We start from the raw sequence: 26,818 nt of genomic DNA on the forward strand, positions 1-26,818 counted from the left end.
ATTGTCTTGGCGAAATAAAGCGTTTTTGTACCACTTCATATAAATCGCTGTAACTTTTGATAGAAGACTCAGACAAACATGTTTATGGCTTTATCTTATAGAACTCAATATCCCCGTGCTGGGCAAACAGAACAGGTTTTGCAGCCGTTTGAGCTAAGATTTTAAAATTATTCACATAATGAAAACCTATACTTTGTTTCAGGCGAGTTTCCCATTCAAATGCATGTAACAGTGAGAAACGCATTGTCTTGGCGAAATAAAGCGTTTTTGAACAACTTCATATAAATCGCTGTAACTTTTGATAGAAGACTCAGACAAACATGTTTATGGCTTTATCTTATAGAACTCAATATCCCCGTGCTGGGCAAACAGGTTTTGCAGCCGTTTGAGCTAAGATTTTAAAATTATTCACATAATAAAAACCTATACTTTGTCTCGGGTGAGTTTCCCATTCAAATGCATGTAACAGTGAGAAACGCATTGTCTTGGCGAAATAAAGCGTGTTTGTACAACTTCATATAAATCGCTGTAACTTTTGATAGAAGACTCAGACAAACATGTTTATGGCTTTATCTTATAGAACTCAATATCCCCGTGCTGGGCAAACAGAACAGGTTTTGCAGCCGTTTGAGCTAAGATTTTAAAATTATTCACATAATGAAAACCTATACTTTGTTTCAGGCGAGTTCCCCATTCAAATGCATGTAACAGTGAGAAACGCATTGTCTTGGCGAAATAAAGCGTTTTTGTACAACTTCATATAAATCGCTGTAACTTTTGATAGAAGACTCAGACAAACATGTTTATGGCTTTATCTTATGGAACTCAATATCCCCGTGCTGGGCAAACAGGTTTTGCAGCCGTTTGAGCTAAGATTTTAAAATTATTCACATAATGAAAACCTATACTTTGTTTCAGGCGAGTTTCCCATTCAAATGCATGTAACAGTGAGAAACGCATTGTCTTGGCGAAATAAAGCGTTTTTGTACAACTTCATATAAATCGCTGTAACTTTTGATAGAAGACTCAGACAAACCTGTTTATGGCTTTATCTTATGGAACTCAATATCCCCGTGCTGGGCAAACAGGTTTTGCAGCCGTTTGAGCTAAGATTTTAAAATTATTCACATAATGAAAACCTATACGTTGTTTCAGGCGAGTTTCCCATTCAAATGCATGTAACAGTGAGAAACGCATTGTCTTGGCGAAATAAAGCGTTTTTGAACAACTTCATGTAAATCGCTGTAACTTTTGATAGAAGACTCAGACAAACATGTTTATGGCTTTATCTTATAGAACTCAATATCCCCGTGCTGGGCAAACAGAACAGGTTTTGCAGCCGTTTGAGCTAAGATTTTAAAATTATTCACATAATGAAAACCTATACTTTGTCTCGGGTGAGTTTCCCATTCAAATGCATGTAACAGTGAGAAACGCATTGTCTTGGCGAAATAAAGCGTGTTTGTACAACTTCATATAAATCGCTGTAACTTTTGATAGAAGACTCAGACAAACATGTTTATAGCTTTATCTTATAGAACTCAATATCCCCGTGCTGGGCAAACAGAACAGGTTTTGCAGCCGTTTGAGCTAAGATTTTAAAATTATTCACATAATGAAAACCTATACTTTGTTTCAGGCGAGTTTCCCATTCAAATGCATGTAACAGTGAGAAACGCATTGTCTTGGCGAAATAAAGCGTTTTTGAACAACTTCATGTAAATCGCTGTAACTTTTGATAGAAGACTCAGACAAACATGTTTATGGCTTTATCTTATAGAACTCAATATCCCCGTGCTGGGCAAACAGAACAGGTTTTGCAGCCGTTTGAGCTAAGATTTTAAAATTATTCACATAATGAAAACCTATACTTTGTTTCAGGCGAGTTCCCCATTCAAATGCATGTAACAGTGAGAAACGCATTGTCTTGGCGAAATAAAGCGTTTTTGTACCACTTCATATAAATCGCTGTAACTTTTGATAGAAGACTCAGACAAACATGTTTATGGCTTTATCTTATAGAACTCAATATCCCCGTGCTGGGCAAACAGAACAGGTTTTGCAGCCGTTTGAGCTAAGATTTTAAAATTATTCACATAATGAAAACCTATACTTTGTTTCAGGCGAGTTTCCCATTCAAATGCATGTAACAGTGAGAAACGCATTGTCTTGGCGAAATAAAGCGTTTTTGAACAACTTCATATAAATCGCTGTAACTTTTGATAGAAGACTCAGACAAACATGTTTATGGCTTTATCTTATAGAACTCAATATCCCCGTGCTGGGCAAACAGGTTTTGCAGCCGTTTGAGCTAAGATTTTAAAATTATTCACATAATGAAAACCTATACTTTGTCTCGGGTGAGTTTCCCATTCAAATGCATGTAACAGTGAGAAACGCATTGTCTTGGCGAAATAAAGCGTTTTTGTACAACTTCATATAAATCGCTGTAACTTTTGATAGAAGACTCAGACAAACATGTTTATGGCTTTATCTTATAGAACTCAATATCCCCGTGCTGGGCAAACTATATAAACAGGAAGTAGTGGGCGGCCCGTCCCATACACCTGTCTCACATATAGGACCTGCAAGCACAACATGGACACCATGGTAAGTATAACCAAAGCAACATAAAGAAACATAATTTACTAGACATGTGCCTGTAAACAGAAGAGAATTCAGATGATCTGATGGTTAGTAGTGTTTGCTTTAAAACACATGCATGGATGTAAAGAATGTAACTACTGCTACCACAAACAAAACCCGGGATATTGTGTGTTAAGAGAAGTTACACCAGCAATGTCTAAATGAAAGCATTATGGCTGACTGTAGTGATGGCCAAATGAAGCTTTCCGAAGCACTGAAGCTTGTATTTAAAAACGGTTCATTACTCGAAGCTTTTCAACACAGTCCTCTCCGGTGACATCTGGTGGTGAAAATTTTGAAGAGCAGCTTGAATCTGCAAAATAAAACGGACTGCTCAATCATCACTGCTCACTCAAGAGTGGAGTTCTCTCCGATATTGGGCCACCGTTCCGTTGCTTTGAACATGTAATTGGTTTAGTTTTCTCGATTGGGGGGCTGAAAAAAATGTAATGCGTATTTGCGTAATACATTTTGATCAATAAACTTTCCCTATTTAAACATGCACTATGGTGTGGCCTTTCTTTGCTCATAACTCCTTGATTTTGGTAAATACAATAAGTGAGCAATATATATAATATACATATGAGACTGCACAGCACATTATGGAGTATGCCCCTGCTGTGGAGTCCTGCCTCCATCTACTTGTCATTTAATCACTGGACAGCTGGACAGGTTCATACAAAATATTAGATTAGGCCAATTGTCCTATACATATTTTTGACCTAGGATTGATTGTGAACTGGAAAGGGAAAATGCTTAGGAAGCTGAGTACGGCTGCATCGTCACTGATTTGTAGAATCATTTTGATTCGATACAGGATCCGATTCAATTTGATTGGAATCTGGAAAGTTTTGCCTCAGTCAGAAATATTACAATTCTGGTCATGTATCAGTATATATCCATAATTTCGTATCTATTAAAAGAAAGCTGACACATGTGAGACTTAATTAGAGATGTAAACAGAGAGTTCTGCAGCTGCAGCTGCAGAAGCCAGTGAAGAAAAAAGAGGCAAACACAGCGCGGACCCGCCGACACATCAAAATCTGACTCTGACGCGTCGGGTCCGCGCTCTGTGTTCACGTTTGTATGCAGAATCCGTAAACCTGCTCCCAGTTACTGTTTTAGCTGTTTGGTGTTTGACGACATGTTGTGAGGTTTAACCTGAGATGCTGGCGTTTCAGGCATAATAACGTTAATTTACAAATCGACACAGGATTGTAATGAATCAATATCACTATATTCAATTTAGCATGGATTGTAATCAGAAAAGCGATAATCAAAACCCACCCCTAATCAAGAACTTGCAAAGTAAAAACATGATCTATGTAAGGTAGCCCTTTTGTTATTTACATTTAAAAAGAGGATTAGTGTTACTGTGCGCTGGCTGAGTCTGTTTCTTTTCTTAGAAATAGTTTCTCCTGCCTTGGAGAAAATCCACTTGCATGGAACAGAAGAGGCTGTGGAGTGCAGGAACCACACTGCAAGCTGGTAGATATGCAGGTATTCCTGGGTCCTGCAGACTATCACCTAAAAACAATAAACAAAATGATTTTCTAAACTGTGTAGCAATGTAGGCAAGGCAAGGCAAGTTTATTTGTATAGCACAATTCAACAACAAGGTGATTCAAAGTGCTTTACAGAGACATTAGAAACAAGAACAAATAAAAAGCGTGATTTAAAATTGATTAAAACAAGCAAATAAACTAACTAACTAATTAACAAACAAACAAACAAACAAACAAACAAACAAAACAGTATATAAAATCAAAACAGATAAAATCAGAACAGTAGATAAAATCAGTAGTTAAAAATGTAACTACTGATAAAATCAGTTGTAATGTACGTATAGTGTCAAATACATTTTTGTAGTCTTCATTAGCTTTAATTCACATGGAAGTGTTCCTAAAGTCATATGCTGTAATGGCATTTACATTATGAAAACATGATTTTGGACATTTCAGGTTTTTGACTTCGGCAGATAAAATGAATTGAGCAAAATCAACTCAAAATATTTTCACACGCCATAACGTCCTCTCTTCCTCGCTGGCTCCATATCTGTCAGTGGAATGATCACCTCTTCGCTCTCTGTCACCATCAACACACTCCACGAATCCCGTGGATGATTCACTTCCTTATATCCGTTTGAATCAGGTACCGAAGCAGTTACGTGCGTAATGAAGCTTCAGACGTCACTGGTCACGTGACTTTTGCCAAACGAAGCAAGCCTCGACACAGTGCTTCTGAACCAGTGTGTTGTTTTTTTCGACACACGCTCCGGAGCGTCAGCTTCAAGCGGGCCATCACTAGCTGACTGTAAAATAACAGAACACAGAATAACAATATACGCAAGTGACAAATGGCAAATGAATTCTGTCCTAGCCACTTTGTCACAGGCCTGAGCTAAAAACAGTGGCCCTGGGGAAATGTGGATGGTATTGGCCAGCACCACAGGCCCTGGTGTGGTGATGATGGAATCACAGGAAGCACTGTCCCTGGTGTAATGTGGATGGCCCCAGCCAACAACACTGGCCCTGGTGAAATGTGGATGGTATTGGTCAGCACCACACACCCTGGTGTAATGTGAATAGCCTTAGCCAACACCACTGGCCCTGGTGAATTGTGCATGATATTGGTCAGCACCACAGGCCCAGGTGTATTGTGGATGGCATCAGCAAATAGCACAGGCCCTGTTGTAGTGATGATGGCCGCACAAGAAGAACTGTCCCTGGTGTAATGTGGATGTCCTCATCCAACAGTACAGGCCCTGGTGTGGTGAAGATGGCCTCACAGGAAGCACTGTGCCTGGTGTAAAGTGTATGGCCTCAGCCAACAACAGTGGCCCTGGTGAAATGTGGATGGTATTGGCCAGCACCACAGGCCCTGGTGTGGTGATGAATGAATCAAAGGAAGCACTGGCAGTGGTGTAATGTGGATGGCCTCAGCCAACAACACTGGCCCTGGAGAAATGTGGATGGTATTGGCCAGCACCACAGGCCCTGGTGTAATGTGAATGGCATCAGCCAAAAGCACAGGCCCTGGTAAAATGTGGATGGTATCAGCCAGCAGCACAGGCCCTGGTGTGGTAAATATGGCCTCGCAGGGAGCATTGGCCCTGTTGTAATGTGGATGACCTCAGCCAACAACACTGGCCCTGGTGAAATGTGGATCGCATCATCCAGTAACACAAACCCTGGTGAAATGTCGTTGTTTTCGGCCAACAACACAGTCCCTTGGGTAATTTGGATGGCTAGCAGCACAGGCCCTGGTCTGGTGAAGATGGCCTCACAGGAATCACTGGCCCTGGTGTATTTTCGATGGCATCAGCAAGAAGCACAGACCCTGGTCTAGTGAAGATGGCCTCATGAAAATCACTGGCCCTGGTGTATTGTGGATGGCATCAGCCATCAACACAAGCCCTAGTGAAATATAGGTGGCCTCAGCCAGCAGCACAGGCCCTACTGCAATGTGAATGGCCTCAGCCAGTAACACAGTCCCTGGTGTAATGTGGATGGCATAATCTAACAACACTGGCCCTTGTGAAATGTGGATGGTATTGGTAAAGCACCACACACCCTGGTGTATTGTGGATGGCCTTAGCTTACACCACTGGCCCTGGTGTAATGTGCATGATATCGGCCAGCATCACAGGCCCTAATGTGGATGGCATCAACGAGCATCAAAGGCCCTGGTGGGGTAAAGATGGCCTCACAGGAAGCACAGGCCCTGGTGTAATGTGGATGGTAGAAGCCGGCATCACAGTCTCTGGTGTAATGTTGATGGCCTAAGCCAACAACAGTGGCCCTGGTGAAATGTGGATGGTGTTGGCCAGCACCAGAGGCCCTGGTGTAATTTGAATGGCTTAGGCCACCAGCACAGGCCCTCGTGTGGTGAAGATGGCCTCGCAGGAAGCACTGTCCCTGATGTCCCGTATTTTCACGACCATAAGGCGCACTTAAAAGTCTTAGATTTTCTTCAAAAAGTGCGGCGCGCCCTATAGCGCAGTGCGCCCTATGTGTTGTAAGGAGGACGTAGTAGAGAACACCATGAGAACGTTAAAGGGTGAAGTGTGGGCGTTGATCGTATATACCGGGACAATCGCACATACCTGTATAAAAGAACAGGTATGTGCATTATGCAGGACATCGTTGTTTTAACAACCCTGAAAATGGCAAAGAGACACGCTTACGAAGCACAGTTTAAACTGAAGGCCATCAGCTATGCGGAGGAACATAGAAATCGAGCAGCGGCGAGAGAATTTAAGATTAACGAATCGATGGTTCGCAAATGGAGGAAGCTGGAAAACAAGCTCCGGCAGGTCAAGAAAACGCAGCTGAGTTTCCGCGGACATAAGGCGAGGTGGCCCGAGTTGGAGGAAAGACTCGAGCGGTGGATCATCGAGCAAAGAGCGAGCGGGAGAAGCGTTTCGACGGTCACCATTCGGCTAAAAGCAGTTTCACTAGCTGAAGAGATGAACATTGAACATTTCCAAGGAGGTCCGTCTTGGTGCTTTCGTTTTATGAAACGGTGCCATTTTTCCATCCGGACCAGGACTACGGTAGCGCAGCAACTTCCAGCGGATTATAAGGAAAAGCTGGCCATCTTCCGCTCCTACTGCAGCAAACACATCGGCGACAAAAACATCCAGCCCAGCCACATCACAAACATGGACGAGGTCCCGCTCACTTTTGACATCCCGGTGAGTCACACTGTGGAGAAGAAGGGGACCAGCACGGTAGCGATACGCACAACGGGGTATGAAAAGTCTTCTTTTACTGTTGTGCTTGGCTGCCATGCTAATGGACAGAAACTGCCGCCTATGGTGATTTTTAAGCGAAAGACTTTGCCTAAAGAGAAGTTTCCAGCAGAAATCATCATTAAGGCAAATGAAAAGGGCTGGATGGATGAGGAAATGATGAAAGAGTGGCTGAGGGAGGTGTATGTAAGGAGACCAGGTGGTTTTTTCCACGCATCACCATCGCTGTTGATCTGTGACTCTATGCGTGCCCATCTCACAGCCGATGTGAAAAAACTTGTGAAGCAAATGAACTGTGAGCTTGCTGTCATTCCGGGAGGCCTGACAAAGGAACTCCAACCGCTGGGCATCGGTGTGAACCGCCTGTTCAAAGTAAGGCTGCGAGCGGCCTGGGAGCGATGGATGACCGGTGGAGACCACAGTTTCACTAAGAGTGGAAGGATGCGCCGGGCGAGTTACGCCACAATTTGCCAATGGATTGTAGATGCTTGGGCTAACATGTCTGCTGGCACTGTTGTTCGAGCTTTCGCAAAAGCCGGCATCGTTTCCGAGGAGCCGCACGGCAGGAAAGTGACTCTGACGGTGAAGACAGTGAACCTGGCATGTTTGATGGAGATTTAGCGCAGCTGTTCAATTCAGACACAGAGGATGAGGACTTCGATGGGTTTGATTGATGATAAAAATGTGAGTACCAAACTTTGTTTTGCTCCTGCTTTATTTTTAAATACGCACACTTGTATGCTTGTGTGTTGTTGATGATGACAATTATTGGTAATAAAAATGTGAGTACCAAACTCAGTTTTGCTCCTGCTTTATTTTTACATATGCACACTTGTATGCTTGTGTGTTGTTGATGATGACGATTACCGGCAATAGAAATGTGAGTAAGGTACCGAATTCAGGTTTGCTCCCGCTTTATTTTTAAATACGCATACGGTACTTGTATGCGCCCTATGGTCCAGTGTGCCTTATGTGTGTGTTACATACAGTAAGGGCACACATAACTGAGACTGCGCCTTTTAGCACAGTGCGCCTTATGGTCGTGAAAATACGGTAATGTGGATGGCCTCAGCAAACAACACTGGCCTTGGTAAAATGTCGATGGTATTTGCCAGCACCACAGGCCCTGCTGTAATGTAGATGGCATCAGCCAGTAAAACAGGCCCTTGAGTATTGTGAATGGCATCAGCCAGCAACACAGGCCCTTGGGTAATATGGAAGGCTAGCAGCACAGGCCCTTGTGTAATGTGGATGGTATTGGCTAGCACCACAGGCCCTGGTGTAATGTGAATGTCCTCAGCCATGACCACAGGCCCTGGTGAAATGTAAATGTCCTCAGCCAGTAGCACAGGCCCTGTTGTAATGTGGATGGCCTCATCTAACAACTCTGTCGCTGGTGAAATATGGATGGGATTGGTCAGCACCACACATCCTGGTGAAATGTGCATGATATCGGTCAGCACCACAGGCCCAGGTGTAATCTGGATGGCATCAACGAGCAGCAGAGGCCCTGGTGTGGTGAAGATGGCCTCACAGGAAGCACTGTCCCTTGTGTAATGTGCATGGCCTTTGCCAAAAACAGTGGCCCTGGTGAAATGTGGATTATATTGGCCAGCACCACAGGCCCTGGTGTAATGTGAATATCCTCAGCCAGTAGTAAAGGCCCTTGTGTTTTGTGGAACGCATCAGCCAGCAACACATTCCCTGGTGAAATGTGGATGGCCTCATCCAGCACCACAGGCCCTGGTTTGGTGATGATTGCCACACAGGAAGAACTGTACCTGGTGTAATGTGATTGGCCTCATCCAACAGTACAGGCCCTGCTGTGGTGAAGATGGCCTCACAGGAAGCACAGGCCTTGGTGTAATGTGAATGGCCTGAGACAGCAGCCAGGCCCTGGTGAAATGTAGATGGCCTGAGCCGGCAACATGCGCTCTGGTGAAAGGTAGTCTGCCTCAGCCACTAGCACAGGCCCTGTTGTGGTGAAGATGGCCTCACAGGAAAGCACAGGCCCTGGCGTAATGTGAATGTCCTCAGTAAACACCACTGGCCCTGGTGTAATGGGGATGGCATCAGCCAGTAGCACAGGCCCTTGTGTATTTTGGATCGCATCAGCCAGCAACATAAGCCCTGGTGAAATGTGGATGGTTTGGGCCTGCACCACAGGCCCTGGTTTAATGTGGATGGAATCAACGGGCCTGTGGTGCTGGCCAATACCATCCACATTACACCAGAGCCAGTGTTGTTGGATGAGGCCATTCACGTTACACAAGGGCCTGTGGTGCTAGCCAATACCATCCACATTACACATTACGCTGAGGCCATACACTTTACATCAGGGACAGTGCTTCCTGTAAGGCCATCATCAGCACACCAGGGCCTGTGGTGCTGGATGATGCCATCAACATTATACCAGGACCTGTGCTACTCGTTGATGCCATCCACATTACACCAGGGCCTTTGGTGCTGGCCAATACCATCCACATTTCAACAGGTCCAGTGTTGTTGGCTCAGGCCATCCACATTACACCACTGCCAGTGCTTCCTGTGATGCCATCATCACCAAACCAGGGCCTGTGGTGCTTGCTGAGGCCATCCACATTACACCAGGGCCTGTGCTACTCGTTGATACCAACCACATCTCACCAGGGCTTGTTTTGCTGGCTGATGCGATCCACAATACACAAGAGCCTGTACTTCTGGCTGAGGACATTCACATTACACCAGGGCCTGTGGTGCTGGCCAATACCATCCATATTTCACCAGGTCCACTGTTGTTGGTTTAGGCCATACACTTTACACCAGGGACACTGCTTCCTGTGAGGCGATCTTCACCACACCAGGGACTGTACTGTTGGATGAGGCCATTTACATTACACCAGGGCCTGTGCTACTCGATGATAACCTTCCACATTTCACCAGGGATTGTGTTGCCGGCTCATGCGTTCCAGAAAACACAAGGGCCTTTACTACTGGCTTCACCACAACAGGGCCTGTGCCACTGGCTGAGGCAGACTACCTTTCACCAGAGCGCATGTTGCCGGCTGAGGCCATCTACATTTCACCAGGGACTGGCTGCTGTCTCAGGCCATTCACATTACACCAAGGCCTGTGCTTCCTGTGAGGCCATCTTCACCACACCAGGGCCTGTACTGTTGGATGAGGCCATCCACATTACACCAGGTACAGTTCTTCCTGTGTGGAAATCATCACCAAACCAGGGCCTGTGGTGCTGGATGAGGCCATCCACATTTCACCAGGGATTGTGTTGCTGGCTGATGCGTTCCACAAAACACAAGGGCCTTTACTACTGGCTGAGGATATTCACATTACACCAGGGCCTGTGGTGCTGGCCAATATAATCCACATTTCACCAGGGCCACTGTTTTTGGCAAAGGCCATGCACATTACACAAGGGACAGTGCTTCCTGTGAGGCCATCTTCACCACACCAGGGCCTCTGCTGCTCGTTGATGCCATCCAGATTACACCTGGGCCAGTGGTGCTGAGAGATTTCATTCACATTTCACCAGGGTGTGTGGTGCTGACCAATCCCATATTTCCCATATTTCACCAGCGACAGAGTTGTTAGATGAGGCCATCCACCTTGCAACAGGGCCTGTGCTACTGGCTGAGGACATTTACATTTCACCAGGGCCTGTGGTCATGGCTGAGGACATTCACATTACACCAGGGCCTGTGGTGCTAGCCAATACCATCCACATTACACTAGGGCCAATGTTGTTTGCTGAGGCCATCTAAATTACACCAGGGACAGTGCTTCCTGTGAGGCCATCATCACCACACCAGGGCCTGTGGTGCTGGCTGATACAATCCGCATTACACAAGGGCCTGTGCTGCTAGCCTTCCATATTACCCAAGGGCCTGTGTTGCTGGCTGATGCCATTCACAATACTCAAGGGCCTGTTCTACTGGCTGATGCCATCTACATTACAGCAGGGCCAGTAATTTCTGTGAGGCCATCTTCACTAGACCAGGGTCTGTGCTGTTTGCTGATGCCATCGAAAATACACCAGGGCCAGTGATTCCTGTGAGGAAATCTTCACCAGACCAGGGCCTGTGCTGCTAGCCATCCAAATTACCCAAGAGCTTGTGTTGCTGGCCGAAAACAACCACATTTCACCAGGGCCTGTGGTGTTGGCTGAGGACATTCACATTACAACATGGCCTGTTGTGCTGGCCAATACCATCCACATTTCACCAGGGCCACTGTTGTTGGCTGAGGCCGAACACTTTACATCACGGACAGTGCTTCCTGTGAGGCCATCTTCACCACACCAGGGCCTGTACTTTTGGCTGAGGCCATCCACATTACACCAGGGCCTTTGGTGCTCGCCAATACCATCCACATTTCACCAGGCCCTTTGGTGCTGTCCTAAACCATCCACATTTCACCAGGGCTTGTGTTGCTGGCTGATGAAATCCACAACACAGAAGGGCCTGTGATACTGGCTGATGCCATCCACATTACACCAGGGCCAGTGGTGTTGGCTGAGGCCATCCACATTACACAACGTCCTTTGGTGCTGGCCAATACCATCCACATTTCACCAGGGCCAGTGGTGTTGGATGAGGCCATCAACATTACACGAGGGCCTGTGCTACTCGATGATAACCTTCCACATTTCACCAGGGATTGTGTTGCCTGCTGATGCGTTCCAGAAAACACAAGGGCCTTTACTACTGGCTTCACCACAACAGGGCCTGTGCCACTGGCTGAGGCAGACTACCTTTCACCAGAGCGCATGTTGCCGGCTGAGGCCATCTACATTTCACCAGGGACTGGCTGCTGTCTCAGGCCATTCACATTACACCAAGGCCTGTGCTTCCTGTGAGGCCATCTTCACCACACCAGGGCCTGTACTGTTGGATGAGGCCATCCACATTACACCAGGTACAGTTCTTCCTGTGTGGAAATCATCACCAAACCAGGGCCTGTGGTGCTGGATGAGGCCATCCACATTTCACCAGGGATTGTGTTGCTGGCTGATGCGTTCCACAAAACACAAGGGCCTTTACTACTGGCTGAGGATATTCACATTACACCAGGGCCTGTGGTGCTGGCCAATATAATCCACATTTCACCAGGGCCACTGTTTTTGGCAAAGGCCATGCACATTACACAAGGGACAGTGCTTCCTGTGAGGCCATCTTCACCACACCAGGGCCTCTGCTGCTCGTTGATGCCATCCAGATTACACCTGGGCCAGTGGTGCTGAGAGATTTCATTCACATTTCACCAGGGTGTGTGGTGCTGACCAATCCCATATTTCCCATATTTCACCAGCGACAGAGTTGTTAGATGAGGCCATCCACCTTGCAACAGGGCCTGTGCTACTGGCTGAGGACATTTACATTTCACCAGGGCCTGTGGTCATGGCTGAGGACATTCACATTACACCAGGGCCTGTGGTGCTAGCCAATACCATCCACATTACACTAGGGCCAATGTTGTTTGCTGAGGCCATCTAAATTACACCAGGGACAGTGCTTCCTGTGAGGCCATCATCACCACACCAGGGCCTGTGGTGCTGGCTGATACAATCCGCATTACACAAGGGCCTGTGCTGCTAGCCTTCCATATTACCCAAGGGCCTGTGTTGCTGGCTGATGCCATTCACAATACTCAAGGGCCTGTTCTACTGGCTGATGCCATCTACATTACAGCAGGGCCAGTAATTTCTGTGAGGCCATCTTCACTAGACCAGGGTCTGTGCTGTTTGCTGATGCCATCGAAAATACACCAGGGCCAGTGATTCCTGTGAGGAAATCTTCACCAGACCAGGGCCTGTGCTGCTAGCCATCCAAATTACCCAAGAGCTTGTGTTGCTGGCCGAAAACAACCACATTTCACCAGGGCCTGTGGTGTTGGCTGAGGACATTCACATTACAACATGGCCTGTTGTGCTGGCCAATACCATCCACATTTCACCAGGGCCACTGTTGTTGGCTGAGGCCGAACACTTTACATCACGGACAGTGCTTCCTGTGAGGCAATCTTCACCACACCAGGGCCTGTACTTTTGGCTGAGGCCATCCACATTACACCAGGGCCTTTGGTGCTCGCCAATACCATCCACATTTCACCAGGCCCTTTGGTGCTGTCCTAAACCATCCACATTTCACCAGGGCTTGTGTTGCTGGCTGATGAAATCCACAACACAGAAGGGCCTGTGATACTGGCTGATGCCATCCACATTACACCAGGGCCAGTGGTGTTGGCTGAGGCCATCCACATTACACAACGTCCTTTGGTGCTGGCCAATACCATCCACATTTCACCAGGGCCAGTTGTGTTGGATGAGGCCATCAACATTACACGAGGGCCTGTGCTACTCGATGATAACCTTCCACATTTCACCAGGGATTGTGTTGCCGGCTGATGCGTTCCAGAAAACACAAGGGCCTTTACTACTGGCTTCACCACAACAGGGCCTGTGCCACTGGCTGAGGCAGACTACATTTCACCAGAGCGCATGTTGCCGGCTGAGGCCATCTACATTTCACCAGGGACTGGCTGCTGTCTCAGGCCATTCACATTACACCAAGGCCTGTGCTTCCTGTGAGGCCATCTTCACCACACCAGGGCCTGTACTGTTGGATGAGGCCATCCACATTACACCAGGTACAGTTCTTCCTGTGTGGAAATCATCACCAAACCAGGGCCTGTGGTGCTGGATGAGGCCATCCACATTTCACCAGGGATTGTGTTGCTGGCTGATGCGTTCCACAAAACACAAGGGCCTTTACTACTGGCTGAGGATATTCACATTACACCAGGGCCTGTGGTGCTGGCCAATATAATCCACATTTCACCAGGGCCACTGTTTTTGGCAAAGGCCATGCACATTACACAAGGGACAGTGCTTCCTGTGAGGCCATCTTCACCACACCAGGGCCTCTGCTGCTCGTTGATGCCATCCAGATTACACCTGGGCCAGTGGTGCTGAGAGATTTCATTCACATTTCACCAGGGTGTGTGGTGCTGACCAATCCCATATTTCCCATATTTCACCAGCGACAGAGTTGTTAGATGAGGCCATCCACCTTGCAACAGGGCCTGTGCTACTGGCTGAGGACATTTACATTTCACCAGGGCCTGTGGTCATGGCTGAGGACATTCACATTACACCAGGGCCTGTGGTGCTAGCCAATACCATCCACATTACACTAGGGCCAATGTTGTTTGCTGAGGCCATCTAAATTACACCAGGGACAGTGCTTCCTGTGAGGCCATCATCACCACACCAGGGCCTGTGGTGCTGGCTGATACAATCCGCATTACACAAGGGCCAGTGCTGCTAGCCTTCCATATTACCCAAGGGCCTGTGTTGCTGGCTGATGCCATTCACAATACTCAAGGGCCTGTTCTACTGGCTGATGCCATCTACATTACAGCAGGGCCAGTAATTTCTGTGAGGCCATCTTCACTAGACCAGGGTCTGTGCTGTTTGCTGATGCCATCGAAAATACACCAGGACCAGTGATTCCTGTGAGGAAATCTTCACCAGACCAGGGCCTGTGCTGCTAGCCATCCAAATTACCCAAGAGCTTGTGTTGCTGGCCGAAAACAACCACATTTCACCAGGGCCTGTGGTGTTGGCTGAGGACATTCACATTACAACATGGCCTGTTGTGCTGGCCAATACCATCCACATTTCACCAGGGCCACTGTTGTTGGCTGAGGCCGAACACTTTACATCACGGACAGTGCTTCCTGTGAGGCCATCTTCACCACACCAGGGCCTGTACTTTTGGCTGAGGCCATCCACATTACACCAGGGCCTTTGGTGCTCGCCAATACCATCCACATTTCACCAGGCCCTTTGGTGCTGTCCTAAACCATCCACATTTCACCAGGGCTTGTGTTGCTGGCTGATGAAATCCACAACACAGAAGGGCCTGTGATACTGGCTGATGCCATCCACATTACACCAGGGCCAGTGGTGTTGGCTGAGGCCATCCACATTACACAACGTCCTTTGGTGCTGGCCAATACCATCCACATTTCACCAGGGCCAGTGGTGTTGGATGAGGCCATCAACATTACACGAGGGCCTGTGCTACTCGTTGATGCCATCCAGATTTCACCAGGGCCAGTTTTGTTGGCTCAGGCCATCCACATTACACCAATGTCAGTGCTTCCTGTGATGCCATCATTACCAAACCAGGGCCTGTGGTGCTGGCTGAGGCCATCCACATTACACCAGGGCCTGTGCTACTCGTTGATACCAACCACATCTCACCAGGGCTTGTGTTGCTGGCTGAGCAATCCACAATACACAAGGGCCTGTGCTTCAGGCTGAGGACATTCACATTACACCAGGGCCTATGGTGCTGGCCAATACCATCCACATTTCACCAGGGCCACTGTTGTTGGCTGAGGCCAATTACATTACACCAAGGATAGTGCTTCCTGTGAGGCCATCCTCAACACACCAGGGTCTGTGGTGCTGGATGATGTCATCCACATTACACCAGGGCCCTTGCTACTTGTTGATACCATCCACATTTCACTGTCCTTGGTGGTCCATTACACCAAGGACAGTGCTTCATGTGAGGCCATCCTCAACACACCAGGGCCTGTGGTGCTGGATGAGCTCATCCACATTACACCAGGGCCCTTGCTACTTGTTGATACCATCCACATTTCACCAGGGCTTGTGTTGCTGGCTGATGCGATCCACAATACACAAGGGCCTGTGCTACTGGCTGAGGACATTCACATTACACCTGGGCCTTTGGTGTTGGCCAATACCATCCACATTTCACCAGGGCCTGTGGTGATGGCTAATACCATCCACATTTCACCAGGGCCAGTGCTGTTGGATGAGGCCATCCAAATTACAACTGGGACAGTGCTTCCTGTGAGGCCATCATCACCACACCAGGGCCTGTGGTGCTGGCCGATACCATCCACATTACACAAGGGCCAGTGCTGCTAGCCTTCCACATTACCCAAGGGCCTGTGTTGCTGTCTGAAACCATCCACATTTCACAAGGGCCAGTGGTGTTGCTTGCTGATGCCTTTCACAATATTCAAGGGCCTGGGCTACTGGCTGATGCCATCCACATACACCAGGTCCTGTGCTGCTGGCTGAGGCCATCCACATTGCACCGGAGCCATGACGTTGGATGAGGACATTAACATTACACCAGGGACTGTGTTGCTGGCTGAGGCCATTCACATTGCAGTAGGGCCTGTGCTGCTGGCTGAGGCCACCTATATTTCACGAGGGCCTGTGTTGATGGCTGAGGCCATACACATTACACAAGGGACAGTGCTTCCTGTGAGGCCATCTTCACCACACAAGGGTCTGTGCTACTGGCTGAGGCAGACTACCTTTCACCAGAACGCATGTTGCCGGCCGAGGCCATCTACATTTCACCAGGGCCTGGCTGCTGTCTGAGGCCATCCACATTACACCACTGCCTGTGCTTCCTCTGAGGACATCTTAACCACACCAGGGCCTGTACTGTTGGATGAGAACATCCACATTACACCAGCTACAGTTCTTCCTGTGTGGCAATCATCTCCAAACCAGGGCCTGTGGTGCTGGATGAGGCCATCCACATTTCACCAGGGATTGTGTTGCTGGCTGATGCGTTCCACAAAACACAAGGGCCTTTACTACTGGCTGAGGATATTCACATTACACCAGGGCCTGTGGTGCTGGCCAATACCATCCACATTTCACCAGGGCCACTGTTGTTGGCTGAGGCCAATTACATTACACCAAGGATAGTGCTTCCTGTGAGGCCATCCTCAACACACCAGGGTCTGTGGTGCTGGATGATGTCATCCACATTACACCAGGGCCCTTGCTACTTGTTGATACCATCCACATTTCACTGTCCTTGGTGGTCCATTACACCAAGGACAGTGCTTCATGTGAGGCCATCCTCAACACACCAGGGCCTGTGGTGCTGGATGAGCTCATCCACATTACACCAGGGCCCTTGCTACTTGTTGATACCATCCACATTTCACCAGGGCTTGTGTTGCTGGCTGATGCGATCCACAATACACAAGGGCCTGTGCTACTGGCTGAGGACATTCACATTACACCTGGGCCTTTGGTGTTGGCCAATACCATCCACATTTCACCAGGGCCTGTGGTGATGGCTAATACCATCCACATTTCACCAGGGCCAGTGCTGTTGGATGAGGCCATCCAAATTACAACTGGGACAGTGCTTCCTTTGAGGCCATCATCACCACACCAGAGCCCGTGGTGCTGGCCGATGCCATCCACATTACACAAGGGCCAGTGCTGCTAGCCTTCCACATTACCCAAGGGCCTGTGTTGCTGTCTGAAACCATCCACATTTCACAAGGGCCAGTGGTGTTGCTTGCTGATGCCTTTCACAATACTCAAGGGCCTGGGCTACTGGCTGATGCCATCCACATACACCAGGTCCTGTGCTGCTGGCTGAGGCCATCCACATTGCACCGGAGCCATGACGTTGGATGAGGACATTAACATTACACCAGGGACTGTGTTGCTGGCTGAGGCCATTCACATTGCAGTAGGGCCTGTGCTGCTGGCTGAGGCCACCTATATTTCACGAGGGCCTGTGTTGATGGCTGAGGCCATCCACAATACACCAGGGCTGGTGATTTCTGTGAGGCCATCTTCATCAGACCAGGGCCTGTGCTGCTAGCCATCCAAATTACCCAAGGGCCTGTGGTGCTGGCCGAAAACAACCACATTTCACGAGGGCCTGTGGTGTTGCTGGATGGGGCCATCCACATTACACAAGGGCCTGTGCTACTGGCTGAAGACATTCACATTACACCAGGGCCTGTGGTACTGGCCAATACCATCCACATTACACTAGGGCCAGTGTTGTTGGATGAGGCCATCCAAATTACACCAGGGACAGTGCTTCCTGTGAGGCTATCATCACCACACCAGGGCCTGTGGTGCTGGCTGATACCATCCACATTACACAAGGGCCAGTGCTGCTAGCCTTCCACATTACACAAGGGCCAGTATTGCTGGCCGAAACAATCCACATTTCACATGGGCCAGTGGTATTGCTGGCTGATGCCTTTCAAAATACTCAAGGGCCTGTGCTGCTGGATGATGCCATCTACATTAAACCAGGGCCTGTGGTGCTGGCCAATACCACCGACATTTCAACAGGTCCAGTGTTGTTGGCTCAGGCCATCCACATTACATCAGGGCCATTGGTGCTTGCCGATATCATCCACATTTCACCAGGGCCAGTGGTGTTGACTAAGGTCATCCACATTACACCAAGGTCTGTGGTGCTGGCCATTACCATCCACATTTCACCAGGGCCAGTGGTGTTGACTAAGGTCATCGTCACCACACCAGGGCCTGTATTGCTGGCTTAGACCATCCACATTGCACCAGGGCTAGTGCTCCCTCTGAGGCCAACTTCACGACAGCAGGGCCTGTGGTGCTGGCTAATACCATCCACATTTCACCAGGGCCAGTGTTGTTGGATGAGGCCATCCAAATTACACCAGGGACAGTGCTTCCTGTGAGGCTATCATCACCACACCAGGGCCTTTGGTGCTGGCTGATACCATCCATATTACACAAGTGCCAGTGGTGTCGGCTGAGGACATTCACATTACTCAAGGGCCTGTGCTGCTGGTTGATGCCATCTACATTAAACCAGGGCCTGTGGTGCTGGCCAATACCACCAACATTTCACCAGGGCCAGTGTTGTTTGCTGAGGCCATCCACATTACACCAGGGACAGTGCTTCCTTTGAGGCCATCATCACCACACCAGAGCCCGTGGTGCTGGCCGATGCCATCCACATTACACAAGGGCCAGTGCTGCTAGCCTTCCACATTACCCAAGGGCCTGTGTTGCTGTCTGAAACCATCCACATTTCACAAGGGCCAGTGGTGTTGCTTGCTGATGCCTTTCACAATACTCAAGGGCCTGGGCTACTGGCTGATGCCATCCACATACACCAGGTCCTGTGCTGCTGGCTGAAGCCATCCACATTGCACCAGGGCTAGTGCTCCCTCTGAGGCCAACTTCACGACAGCAGGGCCTGTGGTGCTGGCTAATACCATCCACATTTCACCAGGGCCAGTGTTGTTGGATGAGGCCATCCAAATTACACCAGGGACAGTGCTTCCTGTGAGGCTATCATCACCACACCAGGGCCTTTGGTGCTGGCTGATACCATCCATATTACACAAGTGCCAGTGGTGTCGGCTGAGGACATTCACATTACTCAAGGGCCTGTGCTGCTGGCTGATGCCATCTACATTAAACCAGGGCCTGTGGTGCTGGCCAATACCACCAACATTTCACCAGGGCCAGTGTTGTTTGCTGAGGCCATCCACATTACACCAGGGACAGTGCTTCCTGTGAGGCCATCTTCACCACACCAGGGACTGTGCTGTTGGCTAAGGCCATCCACATTACACCAAGGTCTGTGGTGCTGGCCATTACCATCCACATTTCACCTGGGCCAGTGTTGGTAGATGAGGCCATCCACATTACAACAGGGCCTTTGCTACTGGTTGAGGCCATCCATATTATACCACGGCATGTGCTCCTTGTGAGGCTATCGTCAACATACCAGGGCCTGTATTGCTGGCTTAGGCCATCCACATTGCACCAGGGCTAGTGCTCCCTCTGAGGCCAACTTCACGACAGCAGGGCCTGCGCTGCTGTCTGAGGTCATCTACATTTCACAAGAGCCTGTTTCTGGCTGATGTGATCCACATTGGAAGGGAGACTCGGCTTCATTCACCCGTAGCTAGCCAGGCCCCTGTAACTGGTGCAGCCGAAGATAGCGTAGGCCCCGCTAGCTGTTCCCCGGCAGACCCCAAGCAGCTGGGGAAAGAGCGTGGCTGGGTGACGGTGAGGAGGAAGCATAGTCCTAAACAGTAGCCCCAGGTACACCACCAACCCGTTCATGTGTCTAACTGTTTTTTCCCACTCGGCGACACGCCCGCCGGGGGTCAAACTCTGGTAATTGGTGATTCTGTTCTCAGACATGTGAAGCTAGAGACACCGGCAACCATAGTCAATTGTCTTCCAGGGGCCAGAGCAGGCGACATTGAAGGAAATGCAAAACTGCTGGCTAAGGATAAACGTAAATTCAGTAAAATCATAATTCACGTCGGCAGTAATGACACCCGGTTACGCCAATCGGAGGTCACTAAAAGCAATATTGAATCGGTGTGCAACTTTGCCAAAACAATGTCAGATTCTGTAGTTTTCTCTGGTCCCCTCCCCAATCAGACCAGGAGTGACATGTTTAGCCGCATGTTCTCCTTAAATTGCTGTCTGTCTGAGTGGTGTCCCAGAAACGATGTGGAATTCATAGATAATTAGCAAACCTTCTGGAGGAAACCTGATCTTGTTAGGAGAGACGGCATCCATCCCACTTTGGATGGAGCAGCTCTCATTTCTAGAAATATGGACAGATTTATTAAACCCCCCAAAATATGACTATCCAGAGTTGGGACCAGGAAGCAGAGTTGCAGTCTCACACGCATCTCTGCAGCTTCTCTCCTCCTGCTACCCCCCCCCCCCCCCCCATCTCCTTACACAGAGTTTCTGTCTGATTTCTCAGACTTTTTATCTGATTTAGTGCTCAGCTTAGATAAAATAATTATTGTGGGTGATTTTAACATCCATGTAGATGCTAAAAATGACAGCCTCAACATGGCATTTAATCTGTTATTAGACTCAATTGGCTTTTCATAAAAAGGAAAAGAACCCACCCACCACTTTAATAATCACACTCTAGATCTTGTTTTAACATATGGCATAGAAACTGAACATTTAACAGTGTTTCCTGAAAACCCTCTCCTGTCTGATCATTTCCTGATAACATTTACATTTAAAATAATTGATTACACAACAGTGGAAAGTAGACTTTATCAAAGTAGATGTCTTTCTGAAAGTGCTGTAACTAAGTTTAAGAATATAATCCAACCACTGTTATCATCTTCAATGCCCTGTACCAACATAGAGCTGGGGCCTGTTCTTCGTACCTCGCTAAGTAAGTTAGCTGGATTAGATTGTTGACGATTTCGCGTGATCCTGGATCGTTCGGTTCCCCGAAGCTCATCCGGGACTTGCTGTCATAGCAACAGAGCCGTAAGCGTAAACCTGCTCGGGAGCAGGTTCACTTTATGTAAACAGGATTAGATCGCGGCCACGCAGGTATGTCCGCTTCATTTATACGAAAGCAACAGCGATATTCCACCACTGTTTCACCATAAATAAATAACATCAATGTAACTAAAGATAATGCAGCACCTGATCCTTTTATTGATGTCACACAGATACATACAGGTCATTTCCTAAAAAAGGGAAATGTACTATTAACATTCTATTACATGTATGTGATTATTACAGATGTAATTCATATTTCAGAGTAGTAATTGTAAATTACTTCGTGTAATCAAGATGAGAGACCACGGCTATAAAAGCCAAGGTGGATTTGGGAAGCCTGTCGCAGCCATGTCCTGTCCGTTTACGCGAGCCACCCATTGCGGAAGGTGCAAGATTGATAAGGAGAGTCCTCAGAATTCAGCGTATATTGCGGGATAGACAGGATCCTTTAGCTCAGCGCGACAGTGTGCTCATTGAGAGATATCGATTTCCCCGTGAGGGTATTATTTACTTAACCAACTTGTTGACGAGGGGGTGCAGGACCACCACCTGTCTTTTTTTGCTCTGCCCTTTTCTTGGTTGCTGTTATGAACAAACAAACAAATTATTTCAGGGTCTCTTTCCAAGAGACGAAAAGCAATATAAGTGATAGATATTACCATTCTATAGAATATTCTTATATTTCACTTTTACTTGTTCCCATGTTCTAGTGGGTCCTGTTGTGGCTCTAATGTGAAAGAGGATATAATATAACAATATAATATAATGTAATATAATATTGGATAATATAGTGTAATATAATAAATCTACCCTACCGCCTACTGGTGTTGGCCAGAGGGGCCGATGGCGCGATATGGCAGCCTCGCTTCTGTCAGTCTGCCCCAGGGCAGCTGTGGCTACAACCGTAGCTGCCTCCACCAGTGTGTGAATGTGAGAGTGACTGAATAGTGGCATTGTAAAGCGCTTTGGGTGCCTTGAAAAGCGCTATATAAATCCAATATATTATTATTATTATTATTAAATTACTTACGAGTTTAATTTGTCAGCAACTTTCTGCCAGCCCTCTCTCCTTGCGTTCTGATTTAACTCTGAAACTCCTGAAATCCCTCACTCAGGAGTTCTTGCTCTGCTGCCGAAAAATACCGAGCCGAGCGCACTCCTTCGACATTTTCGCCGACCAATCAGAGGGTTGCCGATCACTGTTTCTGCTATCGATGCGTATCCCCTTTTACGGCACCCAGTGATCGCACATTACTTCATCCAGCTGTACTAATCGTCAACAGCAGGTGTGTTCGGGGAACCGGATTAGCGCGCTCACGGTTAGCGCGATGGTTTGGTCTTGGATGTTTCATTTGATCTTGGATGTAGTAAGCGACGTACGAAGCACAGGGCCCAGAGCAGCTATCTGAATACTACTCCAACAGAGGTCGATTATCTTGTTAATAATTTCACCTCCTCACTACATACAACTGTGGCTCAAGAGTTGGGAGTTCGCCTTGTAATCGGAAGGTTGCCGGTTCGAGCCCCGGCTTGGGCAGTCTTGGTCGTCGTGTCCTTGGGCAAGACACTTCACCCGTTGCCTACTGGTGGTGGTCAGAGGGCCCGGTGGCGCCAGTGTCCGGCAGCCTCGCCTCTGTCAGTGCGCCCCAGGGTGGCTGTGGCTACAATGTAGCTGCCATCACCAGTGTGTGAATGTGTGCGTGAATGGGTGGATGACTGGATATGTAAAGCGCTTTGGGGTCCTTAGGGACTAGTAAAGCACTATATAAATACAGGCCATTTGCCATTTAACTCTGGATACTGTAGCTCCTGTGAAAACTAAGGTCTCAAATCAGAAGTACCTGACTCCGTGGTATAATTCTCAAACACATAGCCTAAAGCAGATGACTCGTAAGCTGGAGAGGAAATGGCGTGTCACAAATTTAGAGGATCATCATTTAGCCTCGAGAAATAGTGTGTTGCTTTATAAGAAAGTCCTCCGCAAAGCCAGAACATCTTACTATTCGTCACTGATTGAAGAAAATAAGTATAACCCCCGGTTTCTCTTCAGCACTGTAGCCAGGCTGACAAAAAGTCAGAGCTCTTTTGAGCCAACCATCCCTTTAACGTTAACTAGTAATGACTTCATGAACTTCTTCACAAATAAAAATTTTATCATTAGAGAAAAAATTACCAATAATCATCCCACAGATGTAATATTATCTACAGCTACTCTTAGTACCATTGATGTTATATTAGACTCTTTTTCTCCAATTGATCTTTCTGAGTTAACTTTAATAATTACTTCCTCCAAACCATCAACGCGTCTTTTAGACCCCATTCCTACAAAACTGCTCAAAGAAGTCCTGCCATTAATTAATTCTTCAATCTTAAATATGATCAACCTATCTCTAATAATCGGCTATGTACCACAGGCCTTCAAGCTGGCTGTAGTTAAACCTTTACTCAAAAAGCATCTCTAGACCCAGCAGTCTTAGCTAATTGTTAGAGATTTTCTACATTATACATTATAACCGAATCTCTATAATACAATATAATCAAGTGTGCCTTATATTCTAACCAAGTATGCCTTATATTTTGTGTGTTCATATATTTTCACATAACCAAGTCTATTGTTAAAGGAAAACATGATGCATTCCTTACCTCAGTGTCTGAGATGTTTGACAAGCATGATATAATGATGCATTCTTTACTTCAGTGTCTGTGATGTCAGATAAAGCATGATATACTTCTGTATTCTTATCCCAGTGTGTGAAAGATCAGATAAGCTGATTTAATGTCTAACCTCTCTTCAACTTCTGTTAAAAAAGGAAGTACTATGTAACCTGCTTTGCCCTATAAATAAAGGAAGCAAGCCTGCACTCGGTGTGTGTGTCTTCTCAGAGACATTCACACCCGTGCGCACGCTCTTATACACTCTGAGTCGGTCTGCAGTTGTCTCATTTCTCTTACTTGTGTTTGAACAAATGTCTACCCCTGATATTTAATTGGTCCTTCGTAGCCGGAGAACTGACTGTTATTTTTAACATCTAGTTTTCCACAGAACGGTCTTCATCGGATCCTGACGTCGTGACGCCTGCGCTGGGAAAAATCTGTGCACAGTAAACAAGAAAAACCGGGAGCGTGAATTCGATCTCCGGTCAGCGTTTATACAGGCCTTCACGGCTCCAGGACCCGATGAGCGCCGGATTCAAAACGCAGCGCCACAGTAAGGTGAATATGAAACACTGCACTCCATCAAGCGCTAAAATACGTTGATATTGAGATTTTCCTTTAAAATAGTGTGTAAACCTGGTTAGCGCCGACAGATCTCAGTCCAGAAGGGACTTGGAGACAACAGGCAAGAGCGAAATTCTAGAAATCGCTATTAAAAGTTCCGGTTGCTCTGGGAAGCAGCTGTAACGGGACAAGTTCCGGTCGCTCTAGGAGTGGCTGCAACGGAACAGGTTGAAGGTGTTACATAAAAAAAAATAAAAAAATAGACAAACATTGGGTGACACAAAACACAGGCACTTTGCCTGACGCCCTGCAATATGCCGAGCATGCAGTTAAAGTATATAAACAGAAAGAAAAAACAGAAGGAGTTTTCATGATTGACCCAGAGACAGGCTTTATAGCTTTCTCAGGACAACAAAAACACACTACAGGCTATAAGCCACGTAAGGGAAAGCAAAAAGTAGGACAAAGAAGAGACAAAAGAGATATGAAATGTTATAACTGTGGTAAAAACGGGCACTTTGCTCGAGACTGTAGAAGTGTAAGCCAAGAACAGGAAAGTGATGATGACAGGCGCAGACGACGTGATGAATGACTAGCACGAGAGGAAGGAAGTGAAACAGATGAAGGGGAAGTTTACAATATCGAACAACTACTGCTAGGATCAGAAGCAAAGCCAACAGTTATAGTACACGTGAATGGCGCCCCAGTAAAATTCCTTTGCGACACAGGAGCGTGTAAAAGTGTACTAACAGTAGAAGTCCCAAACGTAACTTTTTCAAAAGACACTCTAATTGTGAAATCAGCCTCAGGACATGTGACAAAACAGCATTTAACCGTTCCCCTCTTTATGTCACATAGAGAAAGTGGCCGTAGCTGCAAAAATCAGTGCATTTATGACCCATCTTGTCCGCTGAATCTGTTGGGAAGAGATGCTTTAACAAAATTAAAAATAGGAGTTATCCCTGAAGAAAGTGGCATCCAAGCCAGACTCCTACTCTCTGACAGTCAGAGACAAACTGAAGACATTTTTGTTTGTGAAGGTTTAGGTGAGCCAAATTATTACTGGACCTTAGATTTACCAAAACTTGAACCTCTGGAGGCCAAGGCTAATATGTACTTACCTGAACACTCACACAGGCAGGACCCAGCAAAATACCACAACACCCTGTGGTATAAACATGTCCCAGGCCCAGACAAAATTTATGATCAGCAAGTACACAGATTGGGACCACAAAAATTAGTCCTACAACACCTGTATGTAACACAGAGTGGCAATGCAGTATGCTCAGTGTTACAGACAGATGCAGTGCAACGCATAAACAAAATGTTGAACCCTCATGTATCTGTTGCACGCAACGACCAAACGCCTTGGTCTGAGTTGGGTACAGTGCTGAGATCTGTAGAAATGGACAGATATGACAAAACAGAGTGTGATGGCTGGCAAAAAGGCCGCAGGACAAACTGCATGAGATATACTTTATGCTGGCCATTAACCACCACGCCGGCTACACACTTAACCACAACAGAACAAGATGAATGACAAGTGTTAACATTTGAAACATACCCTGAACTAGAAAAGCTACCACAAACATTATGGTCTCAAGGACCCACAGATGTAGGCCTAATAAAAGGAGCAGATGCAGTAGTGGTGAAAACTACAACCACATATAGGCCTGTGAAACCGCAATATCCCTTGAGTGCAGAGGCGAGAGAAGGAATTGGACCAGTCATAGCAGACATGCAAAAAGCAGGTATTCTCGTGAAAACTAATGAAGCCACGTAATGAGGTCAGTATATGTACAAGTAATCCCTGCTCCAAGCACAGAAGTACCACCCACCTGCTATTCAAAACTTCTGAGGAGCAGCCAATAAGACAAAGGTTGGCTCAAAGAGAGGACAGCTAAACTGGCATATTTCAAATGGAAGATAAATTGAAGGACTGCACCAAGACTCAGTATAGGATAAATAAGCATATTTTCAGCAATGAATCACACAAATTTGCTGTAGTGCACAAATTAAAGTATGGAGCTGGAAACAAAGATAATTAGCTC

The sequence above is a fragment of the Rhamphochromis longiceps genome, linkage group LG12 (assembly GCF_057381845.1).
Source record: "Rhamphochromis longiceps isolate RC_006_pf linkage group LG12, R_longiceps_female_GT1.1, whole genome shotgun sequence".
In the NCBI taxonomy this organism is placed as follows: Eukaryota; Metazoa; Chordata; class Actinopteri; order Cichliformes; family Cichlidae; genus Rhamphochromis; species Rhamphochromis longiceps.